Raw genomic sequence first — 20,672 nt, 5'->3', positions numbered from 1 at the left:
GCAGGAGCCCACCTGAGAGGCATTCGATCGTCCTGGCGATTGGCCTGGGCACCGCTGTCCAGGGCAGTGTGGAATTCCCGTATGTCCCGATTAGCGAGGGCTGCGCTCAACTGGCCCTGCGGATCGATGAAACCGCAGTTGTTAGAGCTCATTCTGCTGTCTGCAAAGAGTCAAGTGAGAATGGGGAGGATGAGCTATGTCTATGTGGGTTTTCGTTAATCTTATCCAACCCACGCTTCGTATGAGTAACTTCTAATGCCGTTTCTATGAAAATGATGCCAGAACCCGCATTGTTAGAGCTCTGCTCTGGTCAATGGAGGGAGGTCTGACCCAACAGACGGTTTCTGTACAGACCTTGAAATGGCCGAAACAAAAGCATGAGAGTGGACCGACCCCCGCATCAAACGGTATTTGACAACGCTTCATGCTACGATGATTTTCACACAAATGACTGTCTGTCCATGGAGCTGGCCAGCAGCTGGAGGCAGAGCCACAGTCAGAGCCACAGTCACAGCCACATCCGCAGCCGAAAGCTATCCCACAGGTTTCTCGAAAAATAAAAACCAAATCTTCGTTTTGGGGCAATTAAAGAAAGCGTCTTTAAGTGGTTTTTGTGGTACCCGAACTACAGACTTAATTTGCCCTCCCGTGTAGTTATTAAATTATAGCAATCCAACTGAAGACAAGGTAAGACAAGGCATGAGAAGTACTCAGGGAGTGGCTTTATTGTTCAAAGTGATATACAAATTTGAATCAGCCATGTCTGTCTGTCCGTCTGTCCGTCCGTCCGTCTGTCCGTCCGTCCGTCTGTCCGTCCCCTTCAGTGCCTAGTGCTCAAAGACTATAAGAGCTATAGCAACGATGTGTTGGATCCAGACTTTTGTGATATGTCACTGCTACAAGAAAATTTCAAAACTTTGCCCCGCCCACTTCCGCTCCCACAAAGGGCGAAAATCTGTGGCATCCACAATTTCGCAAAAACGCAGAATCGTAGAAGATGACTATATCTTCTAGAGGGCAAATTCTGAACCGATCGTGTTGTTATTATAGCCAGAATCAAGAAAACAATTTCATTCTTTCTCGCTCTGTCTCTCTCTAACACACAGGTTTCATGGTCGGTTTTGCCAATAGCAAAAAATGAGTTCAAGGATCTCAGAACCCATAAGAGCTAGAGCAACCAAATTTGGTATCCACACTCCTGTGATATCGGACCTTGACCGTTTTGTGTCAAAATTTCGCCACACCCCCTTTCACCCCCGCAAAGGACGAAAATCTGTGGCATCCACAAATCTCAGAGACTATTAAGGCTAGAGTAACCAAATTTGGTATCCGCACTTCTGTTAGATCTCACTATAAAACGTATATCTCAGAATTTCGCCTTACCCCCTTCCGCCCCCACAAAGGACGAAAATCTGTTGCATCCACAATATTGCACATTCGAGAAAAGTAAAAACGCAGAATCATAGATAACGACCATATCTATCAGATTGCTGAATCTGGTTTAGATCAGATATTTTTTATAGCCAAAAGGAACAAATCAATTTGCAGTGGCTACGCAACGCCCGACGTCACGCTCAGACTGATTTTCTGTAGAGGCGTCTGCCGGAGGAGAGCCATACTGACTTAGTATCGGGTATAACTGTAGAGTTGCGGTGTCCGCAGCAACTCACAACGTTCCCCCTCGTCTATGATTCTGCGTTTTTAGTTTAGTTTTTTTTTTTAGTTTTGCCGCATGGTTTGCATAAATTTCCATTTGGATTTCCATTGCCATTGCCATTGACTGCCTCGTTAGCTAGCCCCTTAGACCCATCAACTTTTGATTGATTTGATCCGATACGCTACGCTCCTCATCTTAGCTAAAGATTAATTTATAAAACAAAAGATATAAAAAAAGGGTAATAAAAGAGTAACGAACAAGATTAAGAACCATTAACCATAATATGTGCGTAAACAACACACACATTTTGAACCGAATCATATCAAATGCAAAAAAAAACAAAACGAAAACAGAAAACAGAAAACCAATTAAAGATAATAAAACTATATAAACTATAACGAAAAGAAAAAGAAATGAAAATTCAAGAATGCATAAATCTAACATTTGCAATTACAAAATATTTACTCTGGTACAAAATGGTACATACAGTAAAGATATTCGTTTATACAATATTTACTGTCTATATAACCATTATATACTACTTACTTACTGACAACAAATTATTAAGGGTTTTGTTCAATTTCATTATTCGTATGTTAATAAAAACAATTTCAGACTAACTTAAACTTACAGTCTGCTCTGAATACGGGTTAAATGCTAGTGCTGTGCTAGTTAATTATTACTCGTACAATAAATACTATAGCTTAGAGCCATCCTGCGTCCCTGGTCACCGGTGGATCAAGCCTTCATAACAACAAAATCAATCAAACAACAACAATCAATTCAAAAATCAATCAAACAACAAACAAAAATTGAACACCACAGCTAAAAATCTTGTACAGGCTTCTACAGCTGAAAATCTTGTACAGGCTGAAATATTCTACATTCTACAGCTGAAAATCTTGTACAGGCTGAAAATATTCTACATTCTACAGCTGAAAATCTTGTACAGGCTTCTACAGCTGAAAATCTTGTACAGGCTGAAATATTCTACATTCTACAGCTGAAAATCTTGTACAGGCTGAAAATTTTCTACATTCTACAGCTGAAAATCTTGTACAGGCTTCTACAGCTAAAAATCTTGTACAGGCTGAAATATTCTACATTCTACAGCTGAAAATCTAGTACAGCCTGAAAATATTCTACATTCTACAGCTGAAAATACATTAATATGTATAGTACATGTATAATACATACTACATAAAATAAAAAAAATAAAAAACAAATTATTATTATTATTATTATTGTTATTATTATTAAAATTAATATAATTATACTACATACTACAAAATATTTTCTAACGTCTTATTTTTGGTCCATTATTTGGAGAGCCATGAACACTACAGTTGTAGCATAATATACTGGGTTTCTGTTGAAATCTTCTTTAAACGATACTTTCATTATGTTTATAAAAATTGTTGATAAATGCTTGCCACGTTCCTCGAAGGTATTGCTGTTCATGTTGTTAAAACATATTGGCTCGTTTCTAAATTCGAAATGTTTTTCAACACCGCGTAATAAGTTCATTATTTCATTTTTAATGATTTCTTTAACTTTATCAGACATTAGGTAGTCGGGCAAGTTGTCTACCGACTTCGTAGCCTCAAAGATACTCTTGTTATTTTCTTTCCTATATTCCTTGACATACATATTTGACAACAACACATCCTCATGTATATCATTTTTAGGATAACCGTTTTGAGGTGGGGCAGATCCCACAATATGGGGAATTTTCCCTTACACTTTTGCACGGCATGAAATTTGCCAAGCAGTGGTCGGATCCAACTGCCAACAGTTGACTTGACAAGCCCCCACTCTCAACCTCCCTCAATACTAAATCGAGTCCTTCCTTGACCGCATTCCTGCCTAGTGCAGATGTTTTGGAAACGGGACAAATGTGGAAATCCAAATAATGAATTTCATTCCCGTTAATTGGGATTGCAGCGACTGCAAGAATTTTCCATTTATGTACCGTGTAGTGGACAACGGTTAGTAGGACTGATGTTTTCCGCAGAGGTGGACCAGCACGCTATCATTCCGGCTACTGTCTCGTCGGCAAAAGGGTGGTGTTCATTTTATTTGTCTATTCTGAGACCTACGATATTTGTTTTTATATTAAAAGAGCGTGCAAGAAACTTATCATGTACAAGTACAAGTACAATTCCAGAACCGGAGAGAAACAAAACTTTTGGCCATTAGACTTCACTCACACATATGCACACGCACGCGACACGAACGGATCAAAAGTCGTCCTCAGCTGGAATGAAGGACCACGCCCACCCTTCCTTGGTCATAATCTGCCATCTTCCTCTATTCTTTATGACCCCTTTTCTTTATGTTTCCTGTCTCTTATCATTTGTCTAATATCAACGTCTGTCCGAGGGTCCCTGAAATTCTTTCTCAAAGCCATGCAAAGGCGATGGAAGCATCGCACCACAACAACGGTCTTGTGGTACCGCCAGTAAAAGTCGGAAGCTTTGCCTTCAAACAAGGTGTTTGCGTTTCCGCATAACAGGGCGAAATTCCCGTCAAGGGTTTGATGGGCCAGGGCCTCCACTCGATAAATAAAGCTGTCCACATTTAGACCATCAGAAGCTCCATTGAACCGAAGTTTCCAATTACTCATAATGTGACCAACTTTATCTGGCCTTTGAGCCAAGTCTGTGCCAATGGACCTAGCTATTGATCGCCGTGGTTGCGGGGATCCCATATCCTCATTTGCTCCGGAGAGCCCTAAGAGGTGATCCAGAGATGCGTTGTCAGTCAGATGGGCGGTCGGTGGTTGCTGTGGTGCAACCAAGTGAGATTCGAGGCTTGTGGCTTGCCATCTTCTCTGTCAACTGTGACAATAGTTCGTTTTGCATTTTCATAACCGCTGCGTTTATCTGTGCGGTCATGCTGCTCGAGCTTGTTGAAGGTTGATCTTTGAGTTGTGCCCTCGCATTCCCATCTTCTGAGGTTCCTTGCCCCGAACGCGTTCTTGAAGGTAACTGAACGGGTTGAAAAGACTTTGTGGCGATGCACTGAGTTTGACAAGTTGGGCAAGTGTTTATTGCCATAAAATGGGTCTTTATACAGGACTTGTGAAACTCATGGTTGCACTTTGTCACATATTTATCCGCTCAGCTAGTTCCTTCAAACATAAAGTGCACTTTGGAGGCGCAGCCTCCGTTTCATCGTCTGATCTATCTAACCCCATGTTGATAAACAACCGACGTCGCGATTCTCAATGTTGAGCTAATGAAGTAGATAGTAGTAATTTTATAATAAAGATGTAAGACGTAAGGATATAGTTTTAAATTTGATAATTGATAACAAAAAATATATTTTTTTTTCGATAAGATAGCTCATAAAATTTACTGATTTCCGATATTTTAGCTCTACGATAGATGTGACCGGTTAACTCCTTAGAGCCAATTCCGCTGTTTTCCGTATCACTTCACATAGCTGCCAAAATTCATTGAAAATAGTTAGATCATTCAAACCCACATCCGTCATGGTCAGGTAAAAGTCACTAAGAGGCCTCCCCCTGGAGTCCAATGCTTGATTAGGGAATGAAATAAGAAGGAAATAAGGAATAAGTTCAGCCACTCTGCTTTGGTGACACTAAGCAGTGCACAAAACCGTCACTGATTTCTTTGATCTGAAAGGTTGATCGTGAAATATGAAAGGAAATTAGTTGGCCATCAGTAATGAAAAGTGAGCCACACTCGTATAATGTACGTTAGTACATCTACGTTGTGGCCCCACGTTGGGCGCCAAATATAAAAATGTTTATTATTATCATTGTTGAAGTGGACAACGGTTAGTAGGACTGATGTTTTCCTCAGAGGTCGACCAGCACACTATCATTCCGGCTACTGTCTCGTCGGCAAAAGGGTGGTGTTCTTTTTATTTGCCTATTCTGAGACCTACGATATTTGTTTTTATATTAAAAGAGCGTGCAAGAATTTTAACGACATGTACAAGTACAATTCCAGAACCGGAGAGAAACAAAACTTTTGGCCATTAGACTTCACTCACACATATGCACACGCACGCGACACGAACGGATCAAAAGTCGTCCTCAACTGGAATGAAGGACCACGCCCACCCTTCCTTGGTCATAATCTGCCATCTTCCTCTATTCTTTATGACCCCTTTTCTTTAGGGCTCGCTACTACAGGGGCTGGGTATCGGAAATCAAGATCAACGTTTAAGGAGACATTATAAGTTTATTCATTAATAGCTAAAATTTAAATACATTACTAGCACTTAGTTTACCCTCTCCAAATATTTTCAATTTCCCTTAACTTAACTCCCCTGCGCTTAAACTTGGTTTTATTTTTATTCTTCGAAACTCAAAGATTGGCCTTGCTGCGTCAGCAGCTGATCCCCTCTCTCAAACTTAAACGCTCGATTGACGGCTCGACAGACTTACAAATTAACCGCATTTCTTTTTCGTTTCTCCCCAATAGAACAAGTGTGATTTAGCCAATTGTCATCATCGGCAGAACCGATTATTAAAATGACTTCGCTTAATGGTTTTATTTACTCACTGTTTCTTTTGTAGTGTTGCGGTCCATCGGCGAAAGCGCTTTCTCGATGCCAGCTGATAAATCTTCGTGAGGGATCAAGAGTTTTTATTTATTTTTTTTTTTTTGTTGTTGTACCTGTATGTGTAAGCTGGCACTTGCACTCACACTCGCCCTAGGAGAGCACAACGAAATCCCCCTTACCCCTTTGCAGTGGAATTAATAGGTATGTTTTTTTATATACCCGATACTCACAATGAGAATCCGACCCCATAAAGTATATATATTCTTGATCAGCATCAATAGCCGAGTCGATTGAGCCATGTCTGTCTGTCCGTCCGTCCGTCTGTCCGTCTGTCCGTCCGTCCGTCTGTCCGTCTGTGGCATCCACAATTTTAAAGATACGAGAAAACCAAAAACGCAGAATCGTAGAGGATGACTATATGTTCTAGAGTGCAAATCTGAACCAGATCGTATAATTATTATAGCCAGAATCAAGAAAACAATTTCATTCTTTCTCGCTCTGGCTCTCTCTAACACACAGGTTTCATGGTCGGTTTTGCCAATTGCAAAATATGAGTTCAAGGATCTCAGAACCCTTAAGAGCTAGAGCAACCAAATTTGGTATCCACACTCCTGTGATATCGGACCTTGACCGTTTCGTGTCAAAAATTCGCCACACCCCCTTCCGCCCACGCAAAGGAAAATCTGTGGCATCCACAAATCTCAGAGACTATTAAGGCTAGAGTAACCAAATTTGGTATCCGCACTTCTGTTAGATCTTACTATAAAACGTTTATCTCAGAATTTCGCCCCACCCCCTTCCGCCCCCACAAAGGACGAAAATCTGTTGGATCCACAATATTGCACATTCGAGAAAACTAAAAACGCAGAATCATAGATAACGACCATATCTATCAGATTGCTGAATCTGGTTTAGATCAGATAATTTGTATAGCCAAAAGGAACAAATCAATTTGCAGTGGCTACGCAGCGCCCGACGTCACGCTCAGACTGATTTTCTGTAGAGGCGTCTGCCGGAGGAGAGCCATACTCACAACGTTCCCCCTCGTCTATGATTCTGCTTTTTTAGTTTAGTTTTTTTTTTTTAGTTTTGCCGCATGGTTTGCATAAATTTCCATTTGGATTTCCATTGCCATTGCCATTGACTGCCTCGTTAGCTATCCCCTTAGACCCATCAACTTTTGATTGATTTGATCCGATACGCTACGCTCCTCAGCTTAGCTAAAGATTAATTTATAAAACAAAAGATATAAAAAAAGGGTAATAAAAGAGTAACGAACAAGATTAAGAACCATTAACCATAATATGTGCGTAAACAACACACACATTTTGAACCGAATCATATCAAATGCAAAAAAAAAAAAAACAAAACGAAAACAGAAAACCAATTAAAGATAATAAAACTATTATAACGAAAAGAAAAAGAAATGAAAATTCAAGAATGCATAAGTCTAACATTTGCAATTACAAAATATTTACTCTGGTACAAAATGGTACATACAGTAAAGATATTCGTTTATACAATATTTACTGTCTATATAACCATTATATACTACTTACTTACTGACAACAAATTATTAAGGGTTTTGTTCAATTTCATTATTCGTATGTTAATAAAAACAATTTCAGACTAACTTAAACTTACAGTCTGCTCTGAATACGGGTTAAATGCTAGTGCTGTGCTAGTTGATTATTACTCGTACAATAAATACTATAGCTTAGAGCCATCCTGCGTCCCTGGTCACCGGTGGATCAAGCCTTCATAACAACAAAATCAATCAAACAACAACAATCAATTCAAAAATCAATCAAACAACAAACAAAAATTGAACACCACAGCTAAAAATCTTGTACAGGCTTCTACAGCTGAAAATCTTGTACAGGCTGAAATATTCTACATTCTACAGCTGAAAATCTTGTACAGGCTGAAAATATTCTACATTCTACAGCTGAAAATCTTGTACAGGCTTCTACAGCTGAAAATCTTGTACAGGCTGAAATATTCTACATTCTACAGCTGAAAATCTTGTACAGGCTGAAAATTTTCTACATTCTACAGCTGAAAATCTTGTACAGGCTGAAATATTCTACATTCTACAGCTGAAAATCTAGTACAGGCTGAAAATATTCTACATTCTACAGCTGAAAATACATTAATATGTATAGTACATGTATAAAACATACTACATAAAATAAAAAAAATAAAAAACAAATTATTATTATTATTATTATTGTTATTATTATTAAAATTAATATAATTATACTACATACTACAAAATATTTTCTAACGTCTTATTTAATAATTTAATTTTTCGGTCCATTATTTGGAGAGCCATGAACACTACAGTTGTAGCATAATATACTGGGTTTCTGTTGAAATCTTCTTTAAACGATACTTTCATTATGTTTATAAAAATTGTTGATAAATGCTTGCCACGTTCCTCGAAGGTATTGCTGTTCATGTTGTTAAAACATATTGGCTCGTTTCTAAATTCGAAATGTTTTTCAACAGCGCGTAATAAGTTCATTATTTCATTTTTAATGATTTCTTTAACTTTATCAGACATTAGGTAGTCGGGCAAGTTGTCTACCGACTTCGTAGCCTCAAAGATACTCTTGTTATTTTCTTTCCTGTATTCCTTGACGTACATATTTGACAACAACACATCCTCATGTATATCATTTTTTAGGATAACCGTTTTGAGGTGGGGCAGATCCCACAATATGGGGAATTTTCCCCTTACACTTTTGCACGGCATGAAATTTGCCAAGCAGTGGTCGGATCCAACTGCCAACAGTTGACTTGACAAGCCCCCACTCTCAACCTCCCTCAATACTAAATCGAGTCCTTCCTTGACCGCATTTCTGCCTAGTGCAGATGTTTTGGAAACGGGACAAATGTGGAAATCCAAATAATGAATTTCATTCCCGTTAATTGGGATTGCAGCGACTGCAAGAATTTTCCATTTATGTACCGTGTAGTGGACAACGGTTAGTAGGACTGATGTTTTCCTCAGAGGTGGACCAGCACGCTATCATTCCGGCTACTGTCTCGTCGGCAAAAGGGTGGGGTTCTTTTTATTTGTCTATTCTGAGACCTACGATATTTGTTTTTATATTAAAAGAGCGTGCAAGAAACTTATCATGTAAAAGTACAAGTACAATTCCAGAACCGGAGAGAAACAAAACTTTTGGCCATTAGACTTCACTCACACATATGCACACGCACGCGACACGAACGGATCAAAAGTCGTCCTCAGCTGGAATGAAGGACCACGCCCACCCTTCCTTGGTCATAATCTGCCATCTTCCTCTATTCTTTATGACCCCTTTTCTTTATGTTTCCTGTCTCTTATCATTTGTCTAATATCAACGTCTGTCCGAGGGTCCCTGAAATGCTTTCTCAAAGCCATGCAAAGGCGATGGAAGCATCGCACCACAACAACGGTCTTGTGGTACCGCCAGTAAAAGTCGGAAGCTTTGCCTTCAAACAAGGTGTTTGCGTTTCCGCATAACAGGGCGAAATTCCCGTCAAGGGTTTGATGGGTCAGGGCCTCCACTCGATAAATAAAGCTGTCCACATTTAGACCATCAGAAGCTCCATTGAACCGAAGTTTCCAATTACTCATAATGTGACCAACTTTATCTGGCCTTTGAGCCAAGTCTGTGCCAATGGACCTAGCTATTGATCGCCATGGTTGCGGGGATCCCATATCCTCATTTGCTCCGGAGAGCCCTAAGAGGTGATCCAGGGATGCGTTGTCAGTCAGATGGGGGGTCGGTGGTTTCTGTGGTGCAACCAAGTGAGATTCGAGGCTTGTGGTTATTAGGTTTGCCATCTTCTCTGTCAACTGTGACAATAGTTCGTTTTGCATTTTCATAACCGCTGCGTTTATCTGTGCGGTCATGCTGCTCGAACTTGTTAAAGGTTGATCTTTGAGTTGTGCCCTCGCATTCCCATCTTCTGAGGTTCCTTGCCCCGAACGCGTTCTTGAAGGTAACTGAACGGGTTGAAAAGACTTTGTGGCGATGTACTGAGTTTGACAAGTTGGGCAAGTGTTTATTGCCATAAAATGGGTCTTTATACAGGACTTGTGAAACTCATGGTTGCACTTTGTCACATATTCATCCGCTCAGCTAGTTCCTTCAAACATAAAGTGCACTTTGGAGGCGCAGCCTCCGTTTCATCGTCTGATCTATCTAACCCCATGTTGATAAACAACCGACGTCGCGATTCTCAATGTTGAGCTAATGAAGTAGATAGTAGCCATTTTATAATAAAGATGTAAGACGTAAGGATATAGTTTTAAATTTGATAATTGATAACAAAAAATATATTTTTTTTTCGATAAGATAGCTCATAAAATTTACTGATTTCCGATATTTTAGCTCTACGATAGATGTGGCCACCGGTTAACTCCTTCGAAACTCAAAGATTGGCCTTGCTGCGTCAGCAGCTGATCCCCTCTCTCAAACTTAAACGCTCGATTGACGGCTCGACAGACTTACAAATTAACCGCATTTCTTTTTCGTTTCTCCCCAATAGAACAAGTATGATTTAGCCAATTGTCATCATCGGCAGAACCGATTATTAAAATGACTTCGCTTAATGGTTTTATTTACTCACTGTTTCTTTTGTAGTGTTGCGGTCCATCGGCGAAAGCGCTTTCTCGATGCCAGCTGATAAATCTTCGTGAGGGATCAAGAGTTTTTATTTTTTTATTTTTTTTTTTTTTGTTGTACCTGTATGTGTAAACTGGCACTTGCACTCACACTCGCCCTAGGAGAGCACACCGAAATCCCCCTTATCCCTTTGCAGTGGAATTAATAATTAATGTTTTTTTTTATACCCGATACTCAAAATGAGTATTTGGGTATATTAGATTTGTGGTAAAAGTGGATGTGTGTAACGTCCAGAAGGAATCCTTTCCGACCCCATAAAGTATATATATTCTTGATCAGCATCAATAGCCGAGTCGATTGAGCAATGTCTGTCTGTCCGTCCGTCCGTCTGTCCGTCTGTCCGTCCGTCCGTCTGTCCGTCCCCTTCAGCGCCTAGTGCTCAAAGACTATAAGAGTTAGAGCAACGATGTTTTGGATCCAGACTTCTGTGATATGTCACTGCTACAAAAATATTTAAAAACTTCGCCCCGCCCACTTCCGCCCCACAAAGGACGAAAATCTGTGGCATCCACATTTTTAAAGATACGATAAAACCAAAAACGCAGAATCGTAGAGGATGACTTGGGTGTTCTAGGGTGTAAAATCTGAACCAGATCGTATAATTATTATAGCCAGAATCAAGAAAACAATTTCATTCTTTCTCGCTCTGTCTCTCTCTAACACACAGGTTTCATGGTCTGTTTTGCCAATTGCAAAATATGAGTTCAAGTATCTCAGAACCTATAAGAGCCATAGAAACCAAATTTGGTATCCACACTCCTGTGATATCGGACCTTGACCGTTTCGTGTCCAAATTTCGCCACACCCCCTTCCGCCCCCGCAAAGGACGAAAATCTGGGGCATCCACAAATCTCAGAGACTATTAAGGCTAGAGTAACCAAATTTGGTATCCGCACTTCTGTTAGATCTCACTATAAAACGTATATCTCAGAATTTCGCCCCACCCCCTTCCGCCCCCACAAAGAACGAAAATCTGTTGCATCCACAATATTGCACATTCGAGAAAACTAAAAACGCAGAATCATAGATAACGACCATATCTATCAGATTGCTGAATCTGGATCAGATCACATTATTTTTATAGCCAAAAGGAACAAATCAATTTGCAGTGGCTACGCAGCGCCCGACGTCACGCTCAGACTGATTTCTGTCTCTCTCGCACGCATTCTTTGTCGTGTCGTTCAATATTAGCGGCGGCTGCCGGAGGAGAGCCATACTGAAGTATCGGGTATAAATGTAGAGTTGCGGTCTGCGCAGCAACTCACAACGTTCCCCCTCGTTTTTTTTTTTGTTTTTATCTTTAGCTTATTATAAATTCATTATTTTTACTCATTTGCTCTACTTCCTCTTCCTATTCTTTTCTCCTTTCCCGTCCACTCGCACTCTCTCTCCTTCTGCGTTCGACCGAAAATTTGAGCCGATCCCGCTACCTTTCCGTTAACTCGCTCTGGCTTTTCGGTTTCGGTTCAACCACTGGAGTTCTATGACACTGCGGCACTGAGACGAAGGGTTCTTCCGTTTACAAAAAAAGTATAATCGAAAATTGGTTTTCGTTTTCTTTTGATCTGCTCGCGATACGCGACGTGCTGCTTCCCAACGGCAACTGTCTCTTTCCTCAGCTAGTTAGGCCAGCCTTGGTCGAATTATTCTCGTCTCTGTTTCGCTCTAGCTTCCCCTTGTTTGTCGTTCCCTTCTGCTTTGTACACTGAGATTCGGGTAGGCCAGCCCTAGCCGAATTATTATCGCCTCTGCTGTGCTCTAGCTTCCCCTTGTTTAGGGTTCCCCTCTGCTGTGCCTTCCCCTTGCCAGGTGGATTTATGTTGAAGCGGTGCTCATTGCCTTGAGATTTAACTGAGGCTGGGGCGCCAAACCTAAGGGGTAGCAAAAGTTCCGACTGCTTGAATAAATGTACTGCTGCGGCGCTGCAAAGCTCTCCTCCACTTACCCGCGGATCTGCCCCAATTTAGCAGTGGAATTTCTTTGCTGACTGCTTTTCTTTCTCTTTTTAGCAAGCTCGCGCACTTTTCCGAATCTAAGCAAAAAATTTTCCTTTACTCTTCACACTTCACTTTAAACCGCTAGGTTGATCAACGTACCTACTTCCTGAGCTTCACTAGAAGCTACCAGTTGGCTCCGTGTCCAAGACGAAAAAGAGCGAATGCTATTCTGCCTCGACACTCGGACCCTACTTTCTCTGCTCGACCCTTCAACTGTCAACTTCCATTACTCTTTCCTCAGATACGATCCTTGACCTATAGGTGGCGCGTTTATTTTTCTTTTTCCTCCACCCCCAGTGCTGTTAGGACGCACAGCGGGACAAATGTGGAAATCCAAATAATGAATTTCATTCCCGTTAATTGGGATTGCAGCGACTGCAAGAATTTTCCATTTATGTACCGTGTAGTGGACAACGGTTAGTAGGACTGATGTTTTCCTCAGAGGTGGACCAGCACGCTATCATTCCGGCTACTGTCTCGTCGGCAAAAGGGTGGTGTTCTTTTTATTTGTCTATTCTGAGACCTACGATATTTGTTTTTATATTAAAAGAGCGTGCAAGAAACTTATCATGTACAAGTACAAGTACAATTCCAGAACCGGAGAGAAACAAAACTTTTGGCCATTAGACTTCACTCACACATATGCACACGCACGCGACACGAACGGATCAAAAGTCGTCCTCAGCTGGAATGAAGGACCACGCCCACCCTTCCTTGGTCATAATCTGCCATCTTCCTCTATTCTTTATGACCCCTTTTCTTTATGTTTCCTGTCTCTTATCATTTGTCTAATATCAACGTCTGTCCGAGGGTCCCTGAAATGCTTTCTCAAAGCCATGCAAAGGCGATGGAAGCATCGCACCACAACAACGGTCTTGTGGTACCGCCAGTAAAAGTCGGAAACTTTGCCTTCAAACAAGGTGTTTGCGTTTCCGCATAACAGGGCGAAATTCCCGTCAAGGGTTTGATGGGTCAGGGCCTCCACTCGATAAATAAAGCTGTCCACATTTAGACCATCAGAAGCTCCATTGAACCGAAGTTTCCAATTACTCATAATGTGACCAACTTTATCTGGCCTTTGAGCCAAGTCTGTGCCAATGGACCTAGCTATTGATCGCCGTGGTTGCGGGGATCCCATATCCTCATTTGCTCCGGAGAGCCCTAAGAGGTGATCCAGAGATGCGTTGTCAGTCAGATGGGGGGTCGGTGGTTGCTGTGGTGCAACCAAGTGAGATTCGAGGCTTGTGGTTATTAGGTGCTGTATTAGGTCCCCCAGTGCTGTTAGGACGCACAGATGTACCTGAATTTTGGTCTGCCGAGAAGCTATCCTATTCCCCGAGTGAATTTCCTCAAAGCTACAGGGCACTTTACAACCGGTCCTTTTTTTGCATATTGGTACCACGGCATGTAATACTCATCCATGTAAATGGAAAATTCTGAGTCGCTTAGTTTCTGTAAATTTACAGTCATGTAAATGCGTCCATTCATTATGTTTCCTTGCATTTTCAGTTCTTCCAATGCGTCCGTTACCAGATTTTCGGGGGCCTGTACCTTTGTGCCATTCATTGCTCGCTTGAAGGCGACCAATATCGTTGACCAGATCATCGTTACCGACGATACCTTGAGGAAGAAAAGTCTGATTCACCTGCTCCAATGTAATTGCCACAATCTACTCACCTTCAGTGTCGTCGTCGTCAACATCCATAGGCAATGTACTAACCAGCCGGTCCAGCGGTCCACACGGCAGATGTTCCTCTGCCTCTTTGTCCTGATACGGCTCGAACAGATTGAGTTCATTTATGTCCTCATCGAAACACGACAATTGCGACGGCTCCAACAGATTGAGTTCATTTACGTCCTCATCGAAACACGACAATTGCGACGGCTCGAACATATCTTCCTCTATGTCCTGATACGGCTCGAACAGATTGAGTTCCTTTATGTCCTCATCGAGACACGACAATTTATGCATTTCTGAATCTATCTTTTTATCCATCTTGGCGCGGTTCTTGGGTTACTCTTATTAACTTATTTCACTCTTTTCTCTAATTTTGTCGATCGTCGAATAACTCGCCTCAGACTTATCGCAGTATAATATCGCATAAAACCTATCGCAGTATCATATCGCAGTATAATATCGCATAAAACTAATTGCAGTATAATATCTCGATCGGTTAGGGTTAATATATGTTGCCTTACAATTATTTTATTTTTATTTTTATACATGTTGAAATCAGGAAACTAGACGCGGAATTATGTGATATTTATCGGTCCGTATCGTATAGCAACAAAATATCTGTAAACGTTCTTCCTTCTTGATCGTCGTATTCGAATAAATGTGTGTTGGCATATCGAGTACATTGGTATTTCTTATAATACTATCGATGAGTAAATACCAAAACCATACATGCCCCGTTATTTAAAACATAAATAAAGAACACAAAATAAGACAAAGATGTACATTAATTTGGGAGGTGTAAGAATTGACGGGGTGGACAGTGCCCTTGTTAATGTATTATGCGGGATATACTGGGACCATCTGCAAGGCCGGAAAGTGCAAAGCCCGAAAGCACAGGAAATTGCCAACATGACGTTGTCGTTCGGTGGAGCCCAAGTTTGCGACATAAGTGCAGCAGGAGTGATTAATTTGTACTTTTTTTTCTGGACCATCAACGTAAGGGTAAGTAAATTGGTTACATTTATATTATATTCTTCTAATAATGTATTCCATTCAGCGGGGACGACGCACGCGAAGTATGCTGAGCCTGTTACTCCAGTGCAGAATATTTCTGTTCTGATGATATCTCAGGATATTGAGGATATTGACAACAATATGAACGGTGATACGGAGGAGTCGGCCATAACTCAGGTTATTGAGGATATTGACAATATGCACGGTGATACGGAGGAGTCGGCCACAACTCAGGATATTGAGGATATTGACAACAATATGAACGGTCATACGGAGGAGTCGGCCACAACTCACGATATTGAGGATATTGACAATATGCACGGTGATACGGAGGAGTCGGCCACAACTCAGGATATTGAGGATATGGACAACAATATGCACGGTCATAAGGAGGAGTCGGCCACAACTCACGATATTGAGGAGAATATTGACAACATTTCTGACAATATTCACAATATTTCTGATTATACAGTCAATGATATGGAGTGTAATATTTCTGATGAAATATATGATTCGTCTGAGCCAGTGCACCACGTGGAGGAGAAGCAGGAGCAGGAGGTTCGGGAGGATCCGGACTTAAGTAAGTAAATAAGTAAAATTTTAAAAAAATACATATAATAACTTCTTAATTCTCCAGACATGTTTACTGAAGACATTTTTAGTACTGAAAGTGGAAAGGACAATTTGAAAACACCGATTTCCCCTAAGGCTTCGCCCCCCGTGCATGGCAGCAAGTGCAAACTATGCGGCAAAATGATTGGCAGGTTGAGCACCTTGGGAAACCACGTAATGAACCAACATTACACAGCAATAAGAGGTATGGTTACAAGGAATTCGAAGACAATGCAAAAAATTGCTGCCGTTTTTAAGGAAAAAAAAAGTGACCGTGTTAAGACTATCAGAGGAAACTGGGGTGCCGGCCGAGTATTTGAGGGCGATAGTCATGTGCAGCGATGACTATAAAAAAATTGGGTGCCGCTTGTGGGCCGCCAAGACGGATGCAGAGAAGCTGAAGGACATCAACCAATAACTGTTTCATTTTTTAATTTTAATATTTGATTTGGCTTGAGTAGACTGATCCAGAGAAGCTGAAGGACATCAACCAATAACTGTTTCGTTTTTTAATTTTAATATTTGATTTGAGTAGAAAAACTCGCCTGTTATTCGTAAATGTAACGACTGAAAATAAACTTGACAAAAAAGGGAGGAGTATTTATATTTTGTGGGCGCCTTTGGGCCAAGAAATCATCAAAGTTATTCACGTCGCACAGTTTGGGAAAAAACTGGACTGGAGTGGAGTCGACTGGAGGGACTGCAATGACACTTGCCGGCTGGCGGCCTCTTGGAAATTTTAAGCCTCGGTAAGCTTCTGGTCAACCGCCTGGCTGGTCTGCTTGATCGCTCCATCGAATGGATTAACCTTCGCTCTGGATATACTGGATGCCCTTTTGGATTACAGGACTACCCTCTTTAGCGCCTTTGAATGGATAAACAAAGTGCATGTCCTACATGGATTACAGCCGTATAGCGCATAATAAAAGGTAAGAAATCAAGCCACAAATTGAATGCCGAACACAGCAAATGCTTAACCCATGACACCACCAAAAGGGGGAGAGGGAGTAGAGGGGGATGAGTGCCCCCTATTAATCCTAAGTGCTTCCTGTGGTTTTATGTAAATTTGTACACGGGGAACAGAGGACTCCAAAGAGACCTCTCGAGCAGCAATTCAATGTACAAATGACAGGTTGGCTGTGACACAAAACAGCGGCTTAAGGAAGATGTAAAGCCAAGAAAAAATATACCCCCCCCTACACCACTCTCCGTAACCCTTAACCCTTAACTCCTTAATCCCAGAATGGTAGCCAACATTTCGGCCACACCAAGGAGTGTGGTGGCATGGTATTTATCGCAAGTCCTAACCAAAACCAACAAAGCCGATCAACTATTGCAAGTCGCAGCTCTGCCCAGGGAAAGTACGTCACCTGACCTGTGATTCGAAACACAACATCGAAGTGGGCCCTGAACTATCACTTGGAGCCGTTCAGAACTGGCTCTGGAAATCATTCAGTACGAATATCTGGAGAGAGCGGCACAACACAGAGAACGGCAGCAAATATCGAAAGCACAGGGAACATAAAGTAAATAAAAATACAAATACAAAACAAAGCCCATGAACGTCTCGTCTTTGCCGTGCTCATGACCACGCCCTGGCTGTTCTCCCTCAGCCTCCTGGGATTCATCCTGTCCCTGGCGGCGCTCCTGAAGAAGACCGTCGAGCAGCTGGTGTTCCAGATACGCCTGCACCTCGTGCTCTAGGGGCAGCCATCGAGCAGAAAGCAGCAAGCAGTATCCAATCACACACTGACAGAAGACACACGGCCACACGCCCGACACTCCACCCCTCCCCTCAGAGATGTTTGCACTTCCATTTGGGCATCTATTTTTCGTTGATGCTGGCATCGCAATACACGGAATCGTCTCTCCGTTTTTGGCCGCAATGAAAATAGATACCGAAATATTCGAAATTCAAAGTCAATTCCCACGAGAGAGAGCGAGACAGGCCTTCTTCTTTTGGTTTACGGCCTTTCTTTCTTCTGCCTTTGGCATCGCCCACTCCACTCTCTTTATTTTTCTTGCATTAAATTGGCAATAATATGAACTCGCCTTCTCTTTCTGCTTAGTAGTATTCCCCTGTCGCCGATAGCCCGCATCCTCTGCGTTCCAGAATCTGCGGAAGTTTCCAGCGGGGGCTACTGGCGTGCATCAGCCGTCGAGTAGATTGAATGGGAACGCTGCCAGCATATATGTACTATGTGTGTGTGTGCCCAACTAACGCAGAAAACTGCGTTCTAGAATGAAATATTAATTCATTGGATACGCACACACAGATCCCCCTTCATCGCTCTCTGTTTCCCACGGAGGGTGCCAGGGTACTGGGTGTCTACGCTGCTCGGCGCTGGCCTGTATCTAATCGCGCCTGCCTTGCTGTGTACCCACTGTAGATGCATATGTACATACAGTTGTTAATCAATGTCCGTTGATTGTCGCATCGTTGCTTGGAAGGGGAATCCCCCTAATATTAAAGCTGGGATCCTATGCCAGAGCAGAACGCAATACTTTTCATATCCCACCTTGGGTTTCCTTAACCAATCCCATAACTTTCGACATTGACAATGAGGCTTCATCAGCATTCGTTCGCTCACAGTCATTATCATAATGATGATGATAATGATAATAATGTGCATGTGTGTGGTGTGTGACTATCGTTTAGGACCTGAGCTCAAAAGTGCAATGCACGGCAGAAAAATCACCACGAGCTGATTCAAGGGGTAAAGATACATATCTTTTGGCACACCGAAGTGCCGACACTCTTTCAATTCAAGCTTGTTCACAGCCCAGCGATTCGCAAATGCGGCCAATAAGTACGTGTTGTGAGTATATAACAGCCCATCCGATCCGATCAGGCGATTCATCAGTGAAGATTTTCTCTCCTTTCGCTTTTCTGCTTAGTGGGGTCCCAAGTGTGGGAAAAGCCACGAGGGCGTGAAACTCAAGAAAAGCATGAAGAAAATTTCGATTGAACCGGTGACTAGCTCATAATCTTCCTCGAGCGAACCGACTGCCTTTGTTCAACTGGGACGATGAGGGGAAATACACGGGGAACAGAGGACTCCAAAGAGACCTCTCGAGCAGCAATTCAATGTACAAATGACAGGTTGGCTGTGACACAAAACAGCGGCTTAAGGAAGATGTAAAGCCAAGCAAAAATATACCCCCCCCCCCCCCCCTCCACCTATCTCCTTAACCCTTAACCCTTAACTCCTTAATCCCAGAATGGTAGCCAACATTTCGGCCACTCCAAGGAGTGTGGTGGCATGGTATTTATCGCAAGTCCTATCCCAAACCAACAAAGCCGATCAACTATTGCAAGTCGCAGCTCTGCCCAGGGAAAGTACGTCACCTGACCTGTGATTCGAAACACAACATCGAAGTGGGCCCTGAACTATCACTTGGAGCCGTTCAGAACTGGCTCTGGAAATCATTCAGTACGAATATCTGGAGAGAGCGGCACAACACAGAGAACGGCAGCAAATATCGAAAGCACAGGGAACATAAAGTAAATAAAAATACAAATACAAAACAAAGCCCATGAACGAATATTTCCTCACAGGTGCTGGAATAAGATGAATCCAACTATTAACAATCCACGTTCCCCATTCACCCGCTCGCGGCGTATTTTCGGATCCATGGGATCCTTCGTCTTTACCGACCAGCAGCAGCAGCAGCAGCCGGGGCTGCAGGTCCCCCCCGAAGGTTCCACCGACAAGAATGGACTCAATGCGATGCCCTTCCTAGGCCAAATCCACACCAGTCCTCTGCTGTCCCGCCCAATGGGTCCAATAGGTCACGCTCACCCCCCCCCCCCCCACACCATCACTCCGATGGGGATTCAGATGGGTGAGCGGCAGCAGCCCAGACTCCCCTTTCCCCCAGGACATAACTTAACCCCGGCTCCCCTGCAGATTCAATGCTGTGCCACAGATGGATTCGATGGGACCACCGGCCGTGTTGAACTCCCTCTGGACAGTCGGCGCTTCTCCGGACAGCCGCGGAGACTACTACGACGACGAAGAGTACTCCGACTGCCGCTACGAGGGCGACTACTCGATGCCCACCGAGGAGGACCAAGAGGAGGAGTCGTGCTCCTGTCAGAGCCAGACCTGTCAGAGCCAGAGCGAGTTCAGCTCGATAGAGCGCACAGAGTCGGACTCGGAGTGGGAGGAGCTCTCCGACGGCCCTTCCCCCAGGGTCTCCCCGCTGGAGTCCCTCGGCGCAGTCGTGCTCTCCACAATGCAGCCGGAGCACCGTCAGCGCATGGTGGCCTTGTACCACCTCGTCTTGGAGACCGCTGTGGTCAAGGTCGTGCTGCTGGTGCTGCAACTGCTGTGCTGCGCGGTGTTCTGGCTGGTCGAGAAGACCGTGGGCTTCAACGAAACCGTCGGCTCGAAGCGCCACCGATTGTGGAACAGCAAGATCAAGCTGCGCACCATCCAGCGCCAGTTGCTGTGGCGCATGGCCAATGCCCGGGGCGACGAGACCCTCGT

At 42.8% G+C, this 20,672-nt stretch overlaps 1 long non-coding RNA gene across 1 annotated transcript; it reads left to right on the top strand.

Moving 5' to 3' along the window:
* Positions 1 to 16,109: 16,109 nt before the first annotated feature.
* On the top strand, positions 16,110 to 16,385 carry LOC117194493. Its single transcript, XR_004474846.1, has 2 exons — positions 16,110 to 16,147; positions 16,205 to 16,385. It is a non-coding gene; the product is annotated as an uncharacterized LOC117194493 (long non-coding RNA).
* The last annotated feature ends 4,287 nt before the right edge of the window (positions 16,386 to 20,672 follow it).

This window comes from Drosophila miranda (genome assembly GCF_003369915.1).
Source record: "Drosophila miranda strain MSH22 chromosome Y unlocalized genomic scaffold, D.miranda_PacBio2.1 Contig_Y3_pilon, whole genome shotgun sequence".
Lineage (NCBI taxonomy): Eukaryota > Metazoa > Arthropoda > Insecta > Diptera > Drosophilidae > Drosophila > Drosophila miranda.
Note: the sequence above shows the minus strand (reverse complement) of the source record. Positions and strands in the feature narration are given on the sequence as shown.